Source organism: Cebus imitator, unplaced genomic scaffold (genome assembly GCF_001604975.1).
Source record: "Cebus imitator isolate Cc_AM_T3 unplaced genomic scaffold, Cebus_imitator-1.0 Scaffold533, whole genome shotgun sequence".
NCBI classification, from domain to species: Eukaryota; Metazoa; Chordata; class Mammalia; order Primates; family Cebidae; genus Cebus; species Cebus imitator.
In genome coordinates this window covers 1,146,777-1,167,695 of record NW_016107848.1, presented here as the reverse complement: position 1 = coordinate 1,167,695, position 20,919 = coordinate 1,146,777, and the positions used below count along the sequence as shown (strand labels likewise).

Sequence of the window (20,919 nt, the reverse complement as noted above, 5' to 3'; positions counted from 1 at the left end):
GCCTCCCAAAGTGTTGGGATTACAGGCATGAGCCACCATGTACAGCCTTTTCTTGATTATTCTTAATCCTTGTAGTCATGTGTTGATGTGTTTGCATTTGAAGAAGCATGTGCTTATTACAGTCTTCATAAACTGTTTCTTTTTTTGAGAAAGTTCTACAGCAGACACACTGCTAGAGTGTACCAGAAGCCCAGGACAGATGCAGCTGGCATAGCAGGCTTCTGCCCTGCCAGAAATCCAGGTCCCACTGTGGCTGGTGCAGCTTTGCCTAAAGCCTGGGGCCAGCTGTGGTTGGTGCAGTGCTGGGGCACATCAGAAGCCTGAGGCCTGCTGCTGAGAGCTGTATGGAGCCCAGAACCACTAAAGTTAGCCTGATGGTGATAAAGAGATTGAGTCTACCATGCAAGCCTGAAACCTGGGGTATTACAGACCTGACTGGTGCTGAGACTCATTCTGTAGATAATGGTCTTGTGTAAAAGACTGTGGGGAGGGGCAGTCTTCATGGTACTGAATTTTACAATTGTGGGTCCAGTGTTGGAGCCCAAGAGAATGTCCTAAGTTCACTCTCTTCTCTTTCCTGTAAGTGGACAGTATCTGTCTCTGTGCTCTGCTGCTTGGAGTTGGGAAGGGGTGACACAAGTAATGTAAACTGCTCTTTGTACCCTCTATCCTCTTCAATGCATCTTTTCTTATTATTGTGCTACAGTCAGGCACTGTGATCTCTTATCTATTTTTCTTAGCTCTTGTGAAGGTATTCCGTGGGTAGTTCTGTGTGGGTAGTTGTTCAAATTGATGTCTCTGTATGGGGACAATCACTGGAGAGTACTACTCTACCATCTTGCTCCATCCTTCTTCTAAGTTGCACTTTTTATCACATAGTAATTACACTTATTCTTCCATCAGTATTTAGCATTGTAATTCAATACTTTACAACTATTACTGGGCCTAAAATTTACTTTGGGCACTTACTAGCAATGCCTCTTTCTGGGTTCCATACCCAAGGATGCTGATTCAGTGGGTTTTGGAGTATGCTCAGATATCTGATTTTTTTTTTCACTTTTTCATTCAGAAGATTTTCAAATAAAGCTGGAAAAAAGTACTAAAAATACTTCTATACGTTCTACCTTAATCCAACAATTTGTTGGCATTTTGCCATATCTGCTTTATATCTCAACTTATATGAATGAGTATATATGTGTATTCACTACATATTTTTGTATCATTCGAACACATGGAAGTAAATTTCAAATATCAAGACACTTCGGCTTTAATACTCCAGCATGCATCTCCTACAAATAAGAATATCCTCCTATATAATAAGAATACTCTAATCACTCCTAAGATAATTAACAATATTTCTAAAATATCATCTATATTTTGCATTTTAACAGAAGGTTCTGGATCTAGTTGTCTGTCTTAAGTACAGTAGAACAAGTTTCAGACATTATGATGCGACAATGGAGAAGATTTTGGGGGAGCAAGCAGCAGGTCCTATGAGACAACCCAAATAAGCCTCGAGTTAATGCTGGGTTGACGTCACAAAGTACATCAGACAAATATCCTATCTTGCCGGAATGGCCATTGCACTTGACACACAGTCTAAACTAAGCCAGATATGTTATGTGGGTCCTAGGAGCCACTCCTACACACTGATTTCAACTATAAGACAAGGGAAACACTTTTTCTTGCCCTAGGAAACTTCAAAGAAAATCCTCCTGCCCTCATTTTTATAATAAAAAGTTAACTGGCAAATGTACAAAAAGGCATCTCTATAATTAACTACATAACCTGGTTTAAGTAATAAAGTTTGCTTCAGTGTAAATGATCAATCAAATTACTCCCCTCTGTGATTAAAGAGTTAAAATTGTGGCCCAGCTTCATGCTTCAGGGCAGCTGTAAGGAATAGAAATCATGGGAGTTGTAGTGTGATAATTCTGCATGCTCTCTAATATTGTCTTCATAACATAGCATCAGCTGCTGCTGCATAAGGTATAATTTTAATATGCTCTTTTAATATTTACAGTGTGCCTATAAAAGATTTCATGATGACAGCTGGTGGTTCCCGTGGTAATTAATAAATGACAGTACAACTGTGATCAAATAGTTTCAGGAAAGACTCTCTCAGAATGCTGGCTTTCACAAATCCAGGCCTGGGTATGATTTCTGGGTAAAGGGTTTTCTAAATCTGAGGTTGTCCCCATTTTATTATTTGCCTATGTGGTTTTGTAGAGTTTTATCTCCAGGATCTTCCCAAACAGCAAAAAGTGGGAAAGGAGCAGATGGTGCAGTTTCTTCCAGCGTGTGTGCTAGGCTACTTGGTCATTACGGAGGCGGTCTTGACTGAAGAGCTTGATGAGGAAGAGCAGCTGGTAAGAAGGCATCACAAAGAGAAGGAGTTGCAAGCCAAGGTTCATAGTATGAAGAATGCTGTTCCCAAGAATGACAAGAAGAGGAAGCAACTCACTGAAGGTGTGGCTAAGTTGGAAAAAGAAACGGAACAGAAACATAGAGAGGAACTGGAGCAATCAAAGCTGACTACTAAGGAGAATAAGATAGATTCTGTTGCTCTTAACATTTCAAATTTGTACTTGAGAATCAGCCATCTTGGATATCAAAAGCACAAAAGAGACGGGGGAAAAAGCTGCATTGGAAAAAGGTAGCTGAAACTGAAATTGAAACTTATCAGGAGCCAGACATATGGAAAGTGAAAAACTTGCTCAAATATTGGCAGCTAGACAGTTAGAAATTAAACAGATTCCATTTGATGGCCACTGTATGTATAGAGTCACTGGAAATCAGTTGAAAGGATTGTGCTCTGACTGTGGTTGCCTTAAGAAGTCAGACTGCTGAGTATATGTAAAGCCATGTGGAAGACTTTCTGCCATTTTTAACAAACCCTAATACAGGACATATGTATACTCCAGAATAGTTTCAGAAGTACTGTGATGATATTGTAAACACAGCTGCATGGGGAGGTCAGCTTAAGCTAAGAGCTCTGTTTCACATTTTTCAAACACCAGCAGACATAATACAGGCAGATTCTCCTCCCATTATAGTTGGAGAAGAATATTAAAAAAAAAAACACTCTGACTTGTATATATGAGACATGTATATGGCTTAGGAGAACATTATAATTCTGTTACATAGCTACTGAAAATTGCAGCTAATTTATACAATGTTGTACAATTATGTTTTAATACACTGTGCTGAACTACTTCTATCAAGTGTTGGGTTGTTCTAAATGCTACTGAAAAAAATATCTACCTTAAATCAGTTTTATAGCAAAGCTACTAACAGGTGCTTTTAGAAATATGCCAGAGATAAGCTTTAGCCAGTGTCTTCTTAGTGGAATTTTAAAAACTTGTAAGTCCATTGTAGAGAACATCATTCATAGACCAAGATAGTACCCTATTTGCTGATACTTTCATTTATATAGGATCCTGGACATTCTGTTTTGTGTTGGAACAAATTTTCAATGTGTTTAATTCTCCCCTTTCCTCCTGTTACTAAAAACTTTCAAATTAACCATTTCAATGTAATTGTCTTGAAAAGTTTACCCAATATTGTTGGCATTGCAATAATGTAGTATGGTGAAGGCCAAATTGATTAACGCTTATAAAATGAACTAGATTGCAGTAACCATGATATTGATGAGATTAATGCAGTGAACCTTTACTATTAATATATATAGCCCTATCAAAGCATAGCTAAAAACCTTGCCTTCATAATTAAGAATTTTAAAATATTTATTTAGATGGGATTCAGTTGTTTAAAGAAGCGAGACAAATTCAAAGGTAAATAGATATTCTCTGTCAAATTTAAACCTCTAAAGAATTAGAGATTAGTTTTTTATTTGTGTATAACTTTAAAAAGACCTAATAGATTACTGTCTTTTTAATTCATTTATTATTCTTTGGTGTTTTTTAAGCAGCGGACTGGAGTTAGTATCATCATGTCTTAATTTCTCTCATAACTGCACATTTTTATATTTCCTTTTATGTTTTCTACTTTGCTTTCCTTGAAGGAACAAGCATTTTGTGGCCTTTACCTTGTGCAATTTTAGGGAGTAGCAGTGTACAAGGTCCAAGGCCACATTTACTTGAAATTCTTCCTCTTTTTTAATCTGTCTTACAAGATATCTCCCTTTTTGCTTCATTCTTTAGGATTGGAAGAAAACATTTGCTACTTGTTATTTTGTTAGCCTTATTAATGTCACCTTCCCTTTAATTCAAATAGTTGAGAATTTTCATGTTACATATATGAATAAAGTTGAAAGCCACCGTTTGGAAGCTAAGACTTGTATATAGCAGGTTTCTATATGAATAGTTTATTTAGCTCAGATTGCAGGTTACTCACAACAGCATTCTTTTTAAGAGGATATATATACACAAATGTCTTTCATAATTTATGTAAGAAAGTATTATGAAAATGAGACTTTTTTGTTTGATGTATTTTTCCCAAATTAGAGACATAACTAGGAAGATTTAGCATCATTTATAATATTAAAATTTTTGCTCCATGACTACAACTAAATTTATAAGTAAATACTGGGTTTATAATATGAAAAATGGGGTGTCACTCTTTTCACATACCCAGCAGGTAACAATGTGGGAAGCTGGTAGGGTCATTGATAGCCAGTAAGTACTTCCTGAAGGCTTTCCAGTTCAAAAGAGTACAAGCCATTCTGCCTGTCAAACAAAATATATTCTGAAGGATGCCTGTTTTGTAACCCTTGATCTGGAGGGAAAAATCACAAATTAGGGGTCCAGGGCTCTTTTAGATGCATTCTTTAAAGGATCAGATTTAGTTTTGTTGTTATTTTTTTATTCTTGAGATGGAATCTCACTCTGTTGCCCAGGCTGGAGAGCAGTGACATGATCTCAGCTTACTGCAGTCTCCACCTACCAGGTTCAAGTGATTCTCCTGCCTCAGCTTCCCGAGTAGCTGGGACTACAGGCATGTGCCACCACGCCTGGCCAACTTATGCATTTTTTGTAGAGAGAGGGTTTTAGCATGTTGGCTAGGCTGGTCTCAAACTCCTGCCTTGGCCTCCCAAAGTGCTCGGATTACAGGCATGAGCCACCACACCCAGCCACACATAGTTTTAGCTTTGTGCTCTAGTCTTTGTGGAATGATTTAGTTCTGTCAACGGATTGCCAAGTAGTCATAGACAATATCTAATGAATGGACATGGCCATGCAACAATAAAATGTTATTTACATAGGCAGAGTGATAAACATGATAGTATGTTTTTGTTGAAGACTTCGTGAGTGATATTGTGCAAAATGGATGGGGTGGGGACAAGATTGGAGATAGGAAGACTACTGCTGTAGTACAGGTGAAAAATAATGACAACCTGAACTCAGTGCTGTAGGAATACACACTTATGTTCTTGATTATTCCCGCTGGCAGAGATTCCCTGAAGCCATATTGCAACCTTAAACTTGCTTCCCTAGGTCAGCTGTAGAGGCCCACTTTATTTATCTGTTGCAAGAACATTTGTTTCCTTTTTCCTATTTTTTCTATAATAAACTTTCTCAACAAAAATCTCACTCAATCTGTGTCTTTCATGCAAAGAGGTTGGCATCATCAACATTGTCCTACTTTAAATACGTTATTTACATTTTGATAGGGAAGGACTTTTAAAATCATTTTTCTAGACCCATTTTACTTCCTTATTGTCTTGAGACTCTGTTAGTTCTATTTACTTAAATTAAGCTGTTGTAAATAGATTCTACTCAGAAATTTTTTTAGAAAGAACCAGCTTCCCCTGCTTTCTACATCAATCCACACTTCTTCAAAGGATGAGGGATAAGAGTGACCCACTCAAAGCATTATTGCTTCCTCCCATATTGGAAAAGTCCCTGTGTGAAGTTATGATTCTCATTACTTGAAATGGCAGCTACTTTTTTGTGCTATTGACACAGAAAGGGAGAGTCTTTCTTGACTTTGAGTCCTGACAGTGGAAAACTTTCATCATCAAATGGGTGTTAAAACCTAGAGGATTATGCCTGTAGCCTAACAAACTCAGATTTATTGCCTTACAGAAAGAGATGTCACTCCTAGGCAAGAGGGAGGAAGGAGGTGTCTTTTGTAAATTGAACTTCCATTGAAGAATTTTGAAGAGCGTCTAAGGGAAGAAGGAATCCATTTTGGATTGGTTGTTTGAGGTGGGATTAGGAAAAGAGAGATTTAACTAAGATTGGATGCTGTCATGAGGGGATGATGGCTGAGCAATTGGGCATCTCTAGCAATAAACGAAAATAGCCAGCAGTCTGGGGCATCATTGGTAAGAAGTCAGCAATCACCCAAAGAGGGGGTTATTACGGCATTTTATAACTGCTGTATGACTTTGGCAGAAAGTGTTTCCTGTTAATTTTGCAGCTGGCTTTATCTGTGTCTGTACTCCCTGTCTGATTAGTGGCAGGGCTTCTTTTCTCTTTTCAGTCCAAATTGATTCTCACTCTTTTAATCCAAAACAGATTTTAACTCTTTCAGCATCCTGGACTCATAACTCATCAGAAGATTCACTGGGATGCATTTCCCTACTAGCATTTAGCTGAGTGTAAAAATCTCAGGTTCGTTACAATTTAATAGAAACTTCTAGAGCCAACATCAAACAATCCAAAGTTGAGGTCTTTAAAGCAATGTGGCTCACTAACAGGTTCCAATGTAGAATACTTACAACCTTTCCAGATGCCCTGCTACTCTACCTTTTGATAATGCCACTGTCCTCACTAATATAGTCTTTTCCAGCTTGGAGTGGGCCATCACCTTTCACCAAAAGTCTAAGGGCTCTTCACTGGGAATAGCATTGTTTTTGAGGCTTACCATACTTGGAATCTGTTCTACCTTTCCAGCCCTCTCTCTTTCCAGGTATCCTACCTTTGAGCCACAGCAGAGGGATTCTTGCACTTTCATTTCTCTATGTTTTTGCTCATACTTTCCTTCCTCCTGAAATTTCTTTCCCTCCTTTCCATCACTTAAAATCCTATTCTCACTTGCCTTATACAAGAACCATTCTCCAAGAAGCCATCCTTGAACCATCCTGTTGAAACTAGTAGTTTCTTTATTAGTATTTCCATAGAACATTGCTTGTAACTCTGTTTAGCATTGCTACTGCTTTTTTCTCTTAAGTACACAGTGTTTTTTTTTTTCTTTTAGTTTTCCTTGATATTTGGGGAAAAATGTTTATTTTACCTACTCTGTACATCCTAGGAATATTTCTTAGCCTGAAGTTCCTGGCTTCGCTGTGATCCTTTGAAAACAGGAAGATGGGGCAACTTGTGAAACGTCACATATATAAATATGTATGTTCATATATATATGTGTGTGTGTGTGTGTGTATACTTTGCTGCAGTCCACAATTGTGTGTGCACTTTGCTGTGCTCCACAACTTTCATCAGATGCTTAAAGAGATGTGTAACCCAAAAGAGGTTAAGAACAACTTTTAGAATATTAGATTGTTGTGGCACAGGCACTCTGCCACTCAAACAGATGGGAGAGACAACTATAGGCAACCAAGAAATCATGAGTATGCGTCAAATGTGGGTGCTTAAGGCATCGTACCCAGCTGGGCAGGTGGAGGACGCCATCCATCCAAAGCTGCCAAGGGCTATTAGCCAGTACTGATTAAACTCTGGACTGCACTGACTTTTGGAAATTGCACTAAAATCCAGATCCTCCCTAGCCACAGCACAGAAGCACAGGAGTTGGCTGTGTTTACCTTCATAAATGCCCTGACTGTGCCTTTGTTAGAAGCTTGGTTGGCAGTGGCAGCAATCCTACTTGTCCTTGTCTACTTTTTCTACTTCCAGATAAATATTTGAATAATCACATTCAGTTTGTCACAGGCCCCATGAAGTAGATTAGAATTCTGGATGGAAAAAATGTGGTATGATCTATACTGTCTTTTCATAATATGCCCAGTAAAGAGAAAATCTCTTCAAAAGATTACCTGATGCCACATCTCCTTCACTCCCTTATTGTTACCCAGGTGTCTGAATATATGGGTTGCAATACAATATAACCAATGCTTAGCATGAATGATAGAACTAGATGACTTGATCTTCAATGTAAGGGATAGGCAGGCCTTTGATTATACTTCTGAAATGCCCAGGCTAAAAAGGTTCATCTTTTCGAGGATGTTTTCTCCTGCCTCTTCTATCCTTCTATTCCCTTCCTTGAAAATTCTCTGTGGAGTTGATTTGGCTGATAAAATACAGGTTAACTTATTTTAAAAAGGGATTGAAAAATCCATACACCTCCAATTGTCATGTGCTTTCATGGACCTGTCAACTAATTCTTATTTTGGCACTTTTGAGATCACTTGTCACAAATTATTCCCTCTCACAGGGCTATCTGAAGAGAAAGAAAAATAATATGCAGCTCAAGTAGTTGGATTTGGGTGGCGGGGGCAGATTCCACATTTAATATGCAATCGGGAAGGTGAATTCAGGTGGGGGGATTCCACATTTCCTCTTCCTTCAGAGTGATTCTTTATATGCAATATTTCCTTCTTTTCAAACAAAGTTACAAAACTTCTATTTCAAATGATTTATGAAAAATAAAGGTAATTCTACGAAAAGCAATTGTAACTAGTCTTTCAACCTAGCTACGCATAAATGCGGGGGTGTATTTATTAACCCGAAAGGCAATAAAACCTGTTTATAGGTAAATCAATTCCTACTACTGGGTTCTTTTGGGGATATTTAGTAATATGGGTCAGTAATTCTAAAACTTGAGTGTGTATTAGGACCATCTAAAAGGCTTGTTAGATCACGGATTGCTGGGCTACACCTAAACAGTTTCTACTACCGTAGATCTGGGGCGGGACCAGAGAATATGGATTTCTCATAAGTTGCCAGGTGATGCTGATGCTGCTGGTCTAGGGATCCCACTTTGATAACCACTAACCAAACTCTTTAAGGTCACAGGGTGTTTGTAATTAGTTGAGAAACCAGCCATAACATGTTTAAAAATCCCTAGCAATACAAGATAATATAAGGTCCCAAACAAGCAACGATGTGTGCTATTTAAGCGCAGAGGTGAGAGAACTCTGGGTTGGCAAGATTTCCACTCTCAAATCTGGATGGGGTAAGATCATCAGAGAGCAGGGCATTCTAGGATGGGGAAATGAACCAAATTAGTTGGAGCTAAGACTGGACAGGTAGGTAGGGATGTGTCTGTGGAGGACTTTTAATCACATCTTATAAGGAGTACAGATTTTATACAACAGGTAATATTTCTTCCACCAACACACTGCCTGCTCCTGTGGCACGTGGGCACAAAGATCTAGCTCCACATTACTGCAAACGGTTTAACCTTCCTCAAACACTGTTCAGCTGGGGTGAGGTGGGAAAGTTAGTAGATCTCTGGTGGTGAAGATACCAGGTTAGACTGCGAGGTGGATTACTTGCATCGCTGAGTCCAAAAGTTGACGGTTTTGCAGGGATGGGAAACTTTTGGAGGTCTCCCAGAATACAAGAAAAGATTGTTTGGGTGTGAATTTAGGTTGAGGACAGGAACAGGAAAAATCCTGGGCTGTGAGGCAACCCCATAGAGGGTCTGAAGTGGACGAGACCATGCACTACAGTGCCGTGCTTTTCCATCTTTACGGTGCACCCCAGGAGTCACCTGGTGACCTTGCTGAAGTGCAGCTACTGATTCCGCAGGCCTGAGACTGTGCATTTCTAAGACTGTGAGTTCCCAGAGGATGCTGATGCTGCAGAGCGCGCTTTGAAGCAAGGTACCATGGGACATCCAGAACGCCAGCGGGGAGAGAGGCCTGCCGGCCACATTCCCTGAAGGAAGGATACTTGCAGTCTTTTCAGCTAAGGCCCCCATCCTGTCTCTCGGGAGAGGGGAGCCGTGAGGATATGGGGACAAAGAGAAGGACGGCTCGAACAGCGCTGGGGAGGGGCAGAGGCGCCCTTGCACACCAGGTGCGAGCGCTCAGGCCAGTGCGGTCCGACGGGGCCCGCGGCTCGGGGCCGCGGCGCGATTGCAGGAGTTTCGGCCCTCAGCGGCTGCCATCGCGGCTCCGGGGAGCGAAGGGAGACGGCGACGGCAGCAGACGGTCCCTCCCCGCGCGGGTGCGCGGGCATGCGGACACCCACTCGGCCGGTCCAGGCGCTCAGGCTCCCGGAAGCGGAAGGGGAGCGCGGCCCGGTCTGGGCGGCGGCGCCGGAGGAGGCGGAGGTGGCGCCGCAGGAGGAGGGGAAAGAGCTGCTGGCGGTCGCGAGAGCGGCGGCGGCGAGAGGCGAGCCAGTGGCTACGGTGAGTGTGCGGGCGCGGGGGCGAAACGGCCGCCCCCACCCGCGGCCCCCGCTCCTCTCCGCTCCGCCCCGCCCCGCCCCGCCGGGCCAGCCCGCCGCTCCTCCGTGCCGGGCCGTCCTCACCTGTCCCTGCACGCCCCACGCACCTGCCCTGCTTGGAACCTGTCTCGGTGCCTCCCCACCCCGGGCCTGGCCTTTCTGAGAGCGTCTTCTACTAGAGCTGGAGCCACCTGCTAAGTGCCCCTCCCTCAACTGGGGGTGGGTAGCTCCTGCTCGAGTCGAGACGAGACGATGTTGGCTAGTTATGATTTTTTTAAAAATCTGTATCCTGAATGACTCGCCTGTAAACTACAGTTTCTCTCTCCGCACCGCCGCCTGGAGACCTGCACTGGGATCCTGGGTTCTCTTGTGTTATTCCAGAGCTTTTCATTCATTCCAGACCTCTGGTGTGAAGCTGCAGACTAGCAGGAGGACAGTTTGCTCCTTTATTGACCTTCTCACTCCTCTCCTCTCGATCCAGAGGTTTACAGGAAAATGTCTTATGGATAGCAGCAGTTTGCACTTGTTATTATTCACTGTAATAGATCGCTGGATTTTAATTGCAGAGACCATTTAAGTTATGGTCTTTTTCAAGCTCTATGTGGGTCACATTTTTAAGATCCCTTGAGACTCAGGCAGGATGTCTGTATCACCAGGGCTGAGAGGACATGACCAATTGTTACTTTGAAATACTGTAATATAGCAGTCCCTAAAAGTACAAGAGAAAAAAAAATCAAGGTCATTGTGGGCAGGTTATAAATTATAATGTAAAGTTACAGTCTAAAATAAAGGCGACTAAGGATAATTAAGTGCAAGTTAAAAAGATGTGTTAAATAGGTCCTCAGCCTGCTATGCTAATATATGCACTTTAAAAAATTCACTGCTTTCCTTGTGGTAAAAATAATAACACCGTTTGATGACTGTTTAGTATGCGCCATTCCTGGATTAAAAAGCTTTTGGTGTAATATTAAATTTCTTCCAACTCGTCAGATTTTACTTAAAGATAAAATTCTAAGAGATGCTCTGTTTTTCCTTAGTTGTGCCATCTCTTAAAAAGGCAAAAAGATATTTGAAGAATTGAGGTGAGAAATCGATTGGAAAGAAACAGCCAAATGAGATTTGGTGTTGTGGAAAGAAAAACTAGATTCTAGTCCCTTTTCTGTCACTATCCAGTTGTGTGGTCGTGGGTAGGGCAGTGACCCATGTTATTTTCTCTGTACCATCAGGGAGTCAGACGAAATTCTTTAAGGCGTATTTTAGCTTTTCCATGCTTACTTGGAAAATATTCTGTTTCTGAATAATATACAACCCTTTAACGTGTTGAAGGTACATTAAAAAATTTATGAAGTATTTGTAAAATTATATCAAAATATAAGTTAAGACTGGGCGCAGTGGCTTACGCCTGTAATCCCTGCACTTTGGGAGGCTGAGGCGGGCAGATCACGAGGTCAGGAGATCGAGACCATCCTGGCCAACATGGTGAAACCTCGTCTCTACTAAAAATACAAAAATTAGCTGGGCCTCATGGTGCGCGCCTGTAGTCCCAGCTACTCGGGAGGCGGAAGCAGGAGAATCATTTGAACCCATGAGGCGGAGGTTGCAGTGAGCCGAGATCGCGCCACCGCACTGTCGCCACTGCACCCCAGCCTGGCGACAGAGCAAGACTCTGTCTCGAAAAAAAAAAAAAATATATATATATATATATATGTTAAAAATCTATAATTCCATAGTTGTTTTGGTGTGGTACTGTTCCAGAATTCATCATTTTCGATGGAAACAATTATATTAGATCCTTTCACACTGTTGAGATTTCTGTTAGCATACTTGAGAAGCTGTAGTTCGAATAGAGCATCATTTAAAGAAAATGATGAGGACTGTGTCACTTTTGCCTATGCGGTGCTTTGTTTAATAAGAGAAATCTAAGCATTTAAAAATGCATACACATAATCATCAGCTTAACAGGTAGTTCTGAGACAAGAATTAATTAATGAATCATAACATTTTTGCTTATTTGCCTACTGCCTCATGTCTTTAATTAGTAATGACCGATTCAGAACTTGTGGAAAAGCGCATGAATAAAATAATGCTGTGGTTTTGTGAAGAAACTGCTTGAGAAGTTTAGTAATGTCTCCATGGAGCTTTTTTTTTCTGGAATTGTAATTGAATGTGAGTCAATGAAAACTTTTTTTCAGCATAGAAAGCAACAGAGTGGCACTATCAAAAACTATCCAGCAAATTAGGTAAGGCAGAGAAGAGGCTGTTTTAATTGCCAAGAGGTTGTTCCCTAAATTTAGTTTTACTTTTAAATTAAGGAATGTAACATTTTATGTCATTTAAGTAAAACATTAGGGCTCAGATTCAACTTTTCAGGTGCACTAGATATAATAGGCAATTTAGCATCTAGTAGAATAATGAGTGCTTAAATAACTTAGTAAAGTGAAAACTATAGGTGAAAGACAAGAATAAATTGAAAAACAGTTGTTTTTATTGTTGAAATAGTGATTTGTTTAAGAATTCTTGATAAATTGAGTCAGACTAGTTTAAAAAGCATATTTTCATAGGCATGTGAATCATTGCTGTGGTCACTGATAGCTCCCTCCCTGAACAAAAATACCTTAGTATGATGGTAGTTTTTGTATTTGTTTTACTTTTTAGATCTATCCTGGGCAAAGTTGTGACATTTTGAAGTTTGTCTTCTGCCTTTCGGTCTTCTTTTTCCTCTGTGCTATTTTTCTCACAGTAGATTAACCTTCTTCCCCATTTCAGAGACTCTCTTTACCTATCTGTTGCTCGTTCTACAAAAGGGCAGGTTGGGTAAAATTGGTATTTTTCCATTCACTGATGAATTTCATTTTAATTCTAATGTAAAATGCTCAAGTGTGATGTCAACCAGGCTTCTGATTTTAAGCCTTTTATCTGTAATTACAGAATGAAGAACTTTTTCACTTACTGCAGGATTTTCAGCTTCAGCAAGCAGGTGAGGAGAGATTTTTCTTGTGGTGTTAGTGTTCTTAAATCATATCTGCTTTGGTAAAGCCTGGTGTGAAGGAAATCTAATTTAGTGTCCTATTCCACCCTCCCCCCCACCAATCTCTCTTGGTGCAGTGGGTACTAGAAGGTTAGTAGCAGGCTTCCTTTCCGTCTTGGAAGAACTTACTCGATTCATATCCAGGAAAAACCTGGCCTCTTCATTTCTGGCTTTTACTGTATCTGAAGGTTTTCCCTTGTGCTGATTTTGGAACAAAAGTTACCTGTTGCTGCCTGTCCCTATCCTGCTTTTAATTTTGCCCTTTTAGTCCCTTTTCCAACTCTTACCTCCCTAAATGAAAATTCCCACAGAGACATTGGGTACTGACTGAAACAGTATTTGGTGGTCTTTAATTCATATTGTCCCACACCTCCCAAGTTATTTCTACTTTTTCTTAGAAGATTCTGATGATGTGAGCTCGAGACAGGGAGAATGGAGACTGAGGCTGCAGTGAGTTGTGATTGCAGCACTGCACTTTAGCCTGGACAACATAGTGAGACCCTGTCTCAGACAAACATACACAGAACAAAACCGTGGTGCCCCAGTTATCTACTTTCTCTAAAGTTAAAACAAGTTAATGCAAGTAGGGAAAAATAAATGTAGATGCCTGTGTTAGCAGTACTAGTAGCATTAGTACTGCTAATGTAGGATAGTGTTAACAGTATTACTAATAATACTGCAGTGTAGTACTATTACTATAGACATATACATTTATTTTTCACTCATGAGAATAGTACACACAAAAACAAATTTATGAGAAGAGCAACAGCTTATGCTCAGTTTTGCCCACAATGTAATTTAAAGACTTAGTCTACAGAGTAGATTCTTGAAACCATTGATGGTGCAAGTATGTTATGCTTTGACATTTTATCCATCCACATTTTTACTAAGTCTTCCTGAAAAACTCAGCAATTGGTTCAGAATTTTCTGCTTGCATTATACGTTCTTCATTAGCTTCTGAAATCAAGTACTGATTTTCTTTCACACTTTTTTCCTTTGTTTTTAGTTGAAAGTGATTTAGTTTAGGGGCTTTAGTTCAGTCATTCTATTTTAGATCAAGTCTCTGTTTTGGGTTTTCTGCTTAAGGTAGCCCCTCAGCCAAGATGTAGAAACACAGCTTCCCTATGGTAATATGATATTAGCTGCAGGACAGAAATAGTTGAATTTTTTTTTAAACTGTTACTAGACTTTAACTTTAGAAAAGTAGATAACTGGGTCATTTTTTGTTGTTCTTGTGCTTTTTGTTTGTTTGTTTGTTTGAGATAGGATCTCTGTTGCCCAGGCTAGAGTGTAGTGTAGTCACAGCTCACTGCAGCCTTGGTCTCCATCTCCCTGGCTTAAGTGATCCTCCTACCTCAGCCTCCCAAGTAGCTGGGACTACAGGCATGTATCACTACATCCAACTGGTTTTCTGTTTGTTTGTTTTATTTTGTTTTGAGATGAGTCTCACTCTGTTGCCCAGGCTGGAGTGCAGTGGTGCAATCTCGGCTCACTGCAAACTCTGCCTCACGGCTTCAAGTGATTCTTTTGTCTCAGCCTTTGGAGTAGCTAGGACTACAGGCGCCTGCCATCATGCCTGGCTAATTGTTTTGTATTTTTAGTAGAAATGGGGTTTCACCTGGTCTCAAACTCCAGACCTCAGGTGATCCTCCTGCCTCAGCCTCCCGCAGTGCTGGGATTACAGGCATGAACCACTGCACCGAGCGCCTGTTAGTTTGTTTTGTAACTAGAGACGAAGTCTGACTATGTTGTCCAGGGTGATTTGGATTTCCTTAGCTCAAGCAATCCTATCCCCACTCAACCCCCAAAGTGTTATGATTACAGGCATGAGTAGGCCCTGGGGTATTGGTAAATTGTATCATTACTTTAAATGATTGGGACCCAGAAACATTGTTTCATTCTGGAATTTGTAAAACCGGAAGTAAAACTTATCTTTCACTTTCCCTTCCTCTCCTCTCTCCTTGACTCCCCTATAAAGTTAGCATTTTGGTGGTGCTGCTTTGCCAGGCAATTTCTCATTTAAGTGTGACAGCAACTGTATAAGTTGACATTTTTATCTCCATTTTACAGATGGTCAAACTGAAGCTTGAAAAGAAACATAAGTTTGGAAAGTGAATGAGAGATTGCATCATAATTTGAACATTCTCTTTTAACATCTGTAGAAGATTATTTTTTTAATATGTTGATAATGAACATGTGATATTTAAAAAATTAAATTCCTAATTGGTAACGAGAGCCTGATTTTTATGAAGAATTATTTAACTGCCACACTTGACCAGTTTTCAGAGTAGAGTAGAATGATATCGGAAGTCAAAAAGTTTTATAAATATGTTTAAAGGTATACAGCTGTAACTGCTTTCTAAATTCATTTTTAGCTGTAATTAATAAGTTTGAAATTTCATATATTCATCTAATAAGCATTTCCTCTTGACACTATGGAAAAAAATATTTGGTGTGTTTGAAAGCTTAGCCTGTAAAACACACACACACACACACACACACACATACACACACACCCCATTCCCCTTACAAGTTACCATTTTGGGGGTGCTTACCCCATGTGTCCTTATCATTTCTCACCAGTGTAACAGTCAGCCTACCTAGTTGCATGTAGTCAGTCTTAGTGCTTTATCAATCCACCCAAATCCAGCCCTTAGATTGTGTCTGTTCTTTCTAAAATACAAATTTGATCATGGCATTTTACTGCCTAAAATCCCTCAGTGGTTTTCCACTGTGTTCAAGGTGAAATCCAAACTCATTGGCATGGTTTAACAGTGTTTTTCAATCTGAGGATCTACCTGTGGGTCATGAAATCAATTTAGTAGGCTGTCACCAGCATTATACATTTTTATTAAAGTAAAATAAACAGGTTGCAGTGGTATTCAACTGTAGTGCTAGCTACCCAGGAGGCTGAGGCAGGAGGATTGCTTGAGCCCAATGTGCTGTGATCGCACCTGGGATAACCACTGCACTCCAGCCTGGGCAACACAGTGAGACCCAATCAAAAAAAAAAAAAAGTAAAATAACATAGCAATATCAGTGTGTGTCATATATAGTAAGGGTAAATATCACTTCATTAAACTTTTTTAGTTATTCATATATATCTGTATTTACTGGTAATGTTATAAAATATATTACTTAGAGTTGGTTGTGGTCAAAAGGACGAATATCTTACCCTTTCTATATGCAGTGGTTCTTGTTATTTCAATTTACTTAGATTTTTCTCTGCCTACTTTTATGCCTTTGCTTATTCTGTTCTCTTGGTCAGAAGAGCCTCCAGTCTTCATCTAGCTAATTCACAGGCTTTATTGTCTTTAGGAATCTTTTCTGATGGCTATTTACTGTAAGAAATACATTTTGTATTCCATGAACCAATATCTCTATCATATGAGATACAGTCTCGCCACCTTGCCCTCTGTCTTGTCTTACTGGTCTTGTCTATTTGCTAGTCAGTCTCCATTGAAGATGGAGCCTCTCTTTTTCATCTATATCCCATGTGAAAGCATAGTATGTATAGTAGCTAAGAAGTGTTGATTGTATTAATAAAATAATGAGTCAGTATATGTTATATACAACACTTTACAGTATTAATATTTTTTAAAGCTTGAATTGTAGAAATTGACTTTTATGTTTGACTCTCGGTTTCATTATAGGAGGATTACTTTCTTAAAACATTTTAAATTAAAACTTCCATATGAAGCTGTTTATCTTTGTTTATGAATTGTGATTAGATATTTCTAGCAGAGTCTGTTGTTATTTTGTGATTTGTGGTCAACAAAGTGTGTGATGAAGCCCAGATACTGGACATATGATGCTTATTTGATTTTGTGGGAAGTGGGTGATTTTAAAAGAGAGACTCTCATATGTAATGGTAATCAAATGCATATTCTGAGGAGATAAGTGGGATATGAAGGCACAGAATCAAATGGAGTTGAATTATTTCTTCTTATTTCTAAATTTAAGACATTTGTAATTGGCATTTTCACAATTAGAATATTTAGTTGCTTATAATTTGTAATCTTTGTGAGAAATCATTATTTGTTAAACCATTAATAGGTTCTCACGGAGAACTGTTACTGAAGAGAGATCCATTTGGTGGGATATAATTTAAAAAAAGAATGAATCAAGAGAAAATCTCTAAATGCAGGTACCAGAAAAATTACAGCACATCTCAGTGAATTTGCAAGTGGTAAGTTTGCTTTTGATTTTACATGTTAATATATTTTTTAATTATGTGCCATTGTATCCTTAGAGTCTTATGCTTAGAAGCACTTAATTGTCAGTTAGCAAATGTAGTTACTTTATGTTTATTTAAAAGTTTTCATACTAAATTTTTACTAACCCTGTTTTCTTAAATAAGACTTTTTCCATAGAGAAAAATAATCTGTAAATAATATGAGTTTTGTAAACATCTTTCTGATTCTTAAGTCTTATGTGGCTTTACAGTGAGTCCTTCTGCACTTCATTTTTAAAAACATGAATTTTAAAAGCATTTACTATAAGGATAATATATAGTGACAGGGAGGTCTAAATTAAACATTTTGTTTGTAAGTTTAGTGTCTCTTAGGCTGTCTTTATTTTTCAGTTAATTGAAAAGAATTTAGAAGTACATGATTGTTGATAAACTTAGAAGATCACACAAATATTTGAAAGCCTTCCTTCTGACTACTTCTTTCTCCCTCAGCCCACTGATAACAGTTTGTCTGATCTGCTTTCTTGTAGCCTTTTTTCTGCACTTTTGCAGAAATTACTTATGCATATACATTGCATGTTTTTCTAACAAAAATGTAATATAAACTATTTTATAACTTGCTTCCCCCAATACTTAATTTTGAAAAATTTCAAACAGAAATATTGAAAGAATTTGATTGTGTAACATCTGAATACCTGTCACTTAAATTCTTAACTTTTTACCAAATTTCAGCACATACTCATCTATCTTTCTGTCTACTTTGTTATTAATTTTGGGGATTCATTTCAAAGTAAATTGCAGCATCAGTATACTTCCACTCTACATACTTCAGTATACATACTGCTAACTAGAGCTCAATATTGGTTTACAGTTTCTTAAAGGTAAATTTACATACCATGACATGCAACAATCTTAAGTGTACATTTGCTGAGTTTTGACAAATTCATAGATCTTTGTAACTCAGACTCTATTATCAGTAGAAACATATTTATTAGCACCACAGAGACCTCCCTCATGCCTCTTACTAGTCTTCCCTATCCCTGTCTGTCTCCAGAAAAAACTGGTTAAGATCTGTTCCCTCTCCATGGCTAATGGATTTTGCCTACATCACTTGCTTTATTCATTCAACAGTATGTTGTGGGTAGTTATATGCAGATCTAAATCTGCCTTCTTTTCTGCCTTTAAAACAAATTGTAATAGCTTGGAAATAGTCTGCACTATGGGTGCATTAGAATTTGTTTGATCATTCCCTTTCCTCTACATGGACATTTGGATTGTGCCATATTTTTGATTATAGAAAGTCCTGTATCTTTGTACATCCTTGTATGTATATATACAGTCTCAGAAGTACTTTTATAGGTAATACTTAAAATAAAACTGCTGGGTAAAAGGGTTTTACATTTTGATACATAATGCCAAATTGCCCTCCCAAGATGATTGTATTAGTTTATATGCTTACCAGTAACATATGAGAGTGTCCTTTTTTTCTGTGCACTCTCAACATTGGATATTATCTTTCTAAGTTTTTCAGTACAATAGATGAAGAATGTCCCTTGTTATTTCACATTTCCTAATCAGTAATGATTAGCCATTGGAATTTTTTTCTCTTTGTGAATTGCTTTTTTATATATGTACATTATATGCCTCTTGCTGGTCATGTGTTGTAATACTTTTTCCAGGAATGCTTTGTCTTTTAAGTTTCCTTTTCATGTGTTTTGGGCTTCAGATGTGTTAATTTTTATATGGACGGACATGGCCGATGGGTCCTCATTGTGAAGACCTTCTTATTCCAAGAGTATAAAACCACTTGCTATTCTAATAGTTTTCCTTTTAATAAAATTTAGAAGAAAAAGACAAATCATTGTGAACTGAGATGCCATGAAAAATTTCAAATGGAGAGTGAGATTCAAATTGGCCTTGAAGTCTGCGTCAGATTTAGATGGAGTAAGCAGAATGGTAGGGACATTTCAGACAGGAGGAACAAGTGATGGAATATGGTTGAACAGAACGAGACCACTTGGGCTGAGGTGAAGAGTCATGTAAAACTGTAAGCGTAGACATACATGTTTGGATGGATTTCTTGGTAATCATTTTGGCTAATTGTTACAATTTTCTAAAATCTACATCTTGATGTTATAGTTTTCTGTCCAATAATAGTTTCCTGTCATTTTCACGTTGACTTGAGTATTCTTCTTGAGGAGAATATGTGGTGAAATATTTACAGTTGCCTGAAAAGGCAAAAAATAGTGGAAATTCCATTGGAATAAGTTGAACATTATAAATATTTACTGAGTCTGGTTTATTAGAGTTATATTTGTTTTTAAAGTTTGTGCTGTAGTAATTTACATCATTTAGTCACTGTAGTCAACTATAGTTACCAGATGGCAATCTTAAAAAATGTTGAAGTACCAGCATATCCACTAGTTACTTAATCAGAGTTTTGAGTTATGAGCTCACCATTTAATATACAAATTAGTATGTCGGAATCTCCTGCTAATGAAAGTATTTTATGAATGCTCTCCTTAAGACCGAGTAACAGCACCGTGTTCAGTTTGGTTGTTGCTCACGATGTGTAATAGTTTATCTTCAACCATAAGCCACGCCTGGTAGATGTTAATTGAGTGGAGTGATCTTGCAACTCTTCCAGTTATGCATTTGTGGTTTGTCATCTGATTAGGAGCTCTTGGAAGATCACTGTTTTGTGTTCTACAACCCAGTTGAAAGGACTATGTGGCGCTAAGTGTTACCAATCAGGTATTTAAAAAATATATTCATCTTATTTGTTGTTTTATTTTTCTATCCTTTGCTCACTTTTCCTTATAGATGCTTGCTCTTTTAGAGACCGTCATCTCTGTATGTTTACATCCAGGAAGAATGAACATATTTTAAACTATACTTTTCACTATGTAATATATTTTGTTGTGAGCGATCTCTTCTTGTGATAAAGAAAAATTTGTTATTCTCTAGTAGAGGAGAGTGAGAAATCTCTTCTAGCGATAAAGAAAAATTTGTTATTCTCTAGTAGAGGAGAGTGAGAGATTTCTTCTAGTGATAAGGAAAAATTTGTTATTTTCTAGTAGAGGAGAATAAAAATAGAGTTCGAAAATGAGTATTTGATAATTTTGCTACTTGTTTTGCTGGCTCATGTACTTTTCTGTTTCTAATGTTAATAAATTTAGAAATAAGTAATGAAGTTACTCTTGTATACTTAGTGAAATTCATTTTCTGTTTTTAGTCTTGAATAGAACTGAAACATTAAGAGAAAGAAAGGTACATAAAATTAATAATATCGAACATGTTGCGAGACAGAGCACTTGTCATTTCTTTTACCACTTGATCATTGGCAAGACTAAAAAATTAACATTGTCTTAAATATTTCTCTT

At 38.4% G+C, this 20,919-nt stretch overlaps 1 protein-coding gene and 1 pseudogene across 6 annotated transcripts in view; both read left to right on the top strand.

Annotated features, from left to right (window-relative positions):
- The first annotated feature begins 2,279 nt into the window (after window positions 1-2,279).
- On the top strand, window positions 2,280-3,147 carry LOC108293335 (annotated as a pseudogene).
- Window positions 3,148-10,031: 6,884 nt separating this feature from the next.
- Window positions 10,032-20,919, top strand: part of ZDHHC21 (zinc finger DHHC-type palmitoyltransferase 21) — a 72,673-nt gene continuing 61,785 nt past the window's right edge. For 3 of the 6 annotated variants that reach the window (XR_001820651.2, XM_017514680.2, XM_017514682.2), the window contains exons 1-4: window positions 10,133-10,278; window positions 13,245-13,293; window positions 17,401-17,533; window positions 20,214-20,290. The gene's annotated coding sequence lies outside the window, so the exon portion shown is untranslated. Of the gene's footprint in view, window positions 10,279-13,244; window positions 13,294-17,400; window positions 17,534-20,183; window positions 20,291-20,919 lie in introns of all 6 variants that reach the window. The other 3 variants (XM_017514681.2, XM_037733511.1, XM_037733510.1) reach the window with 3 other exon arrangements.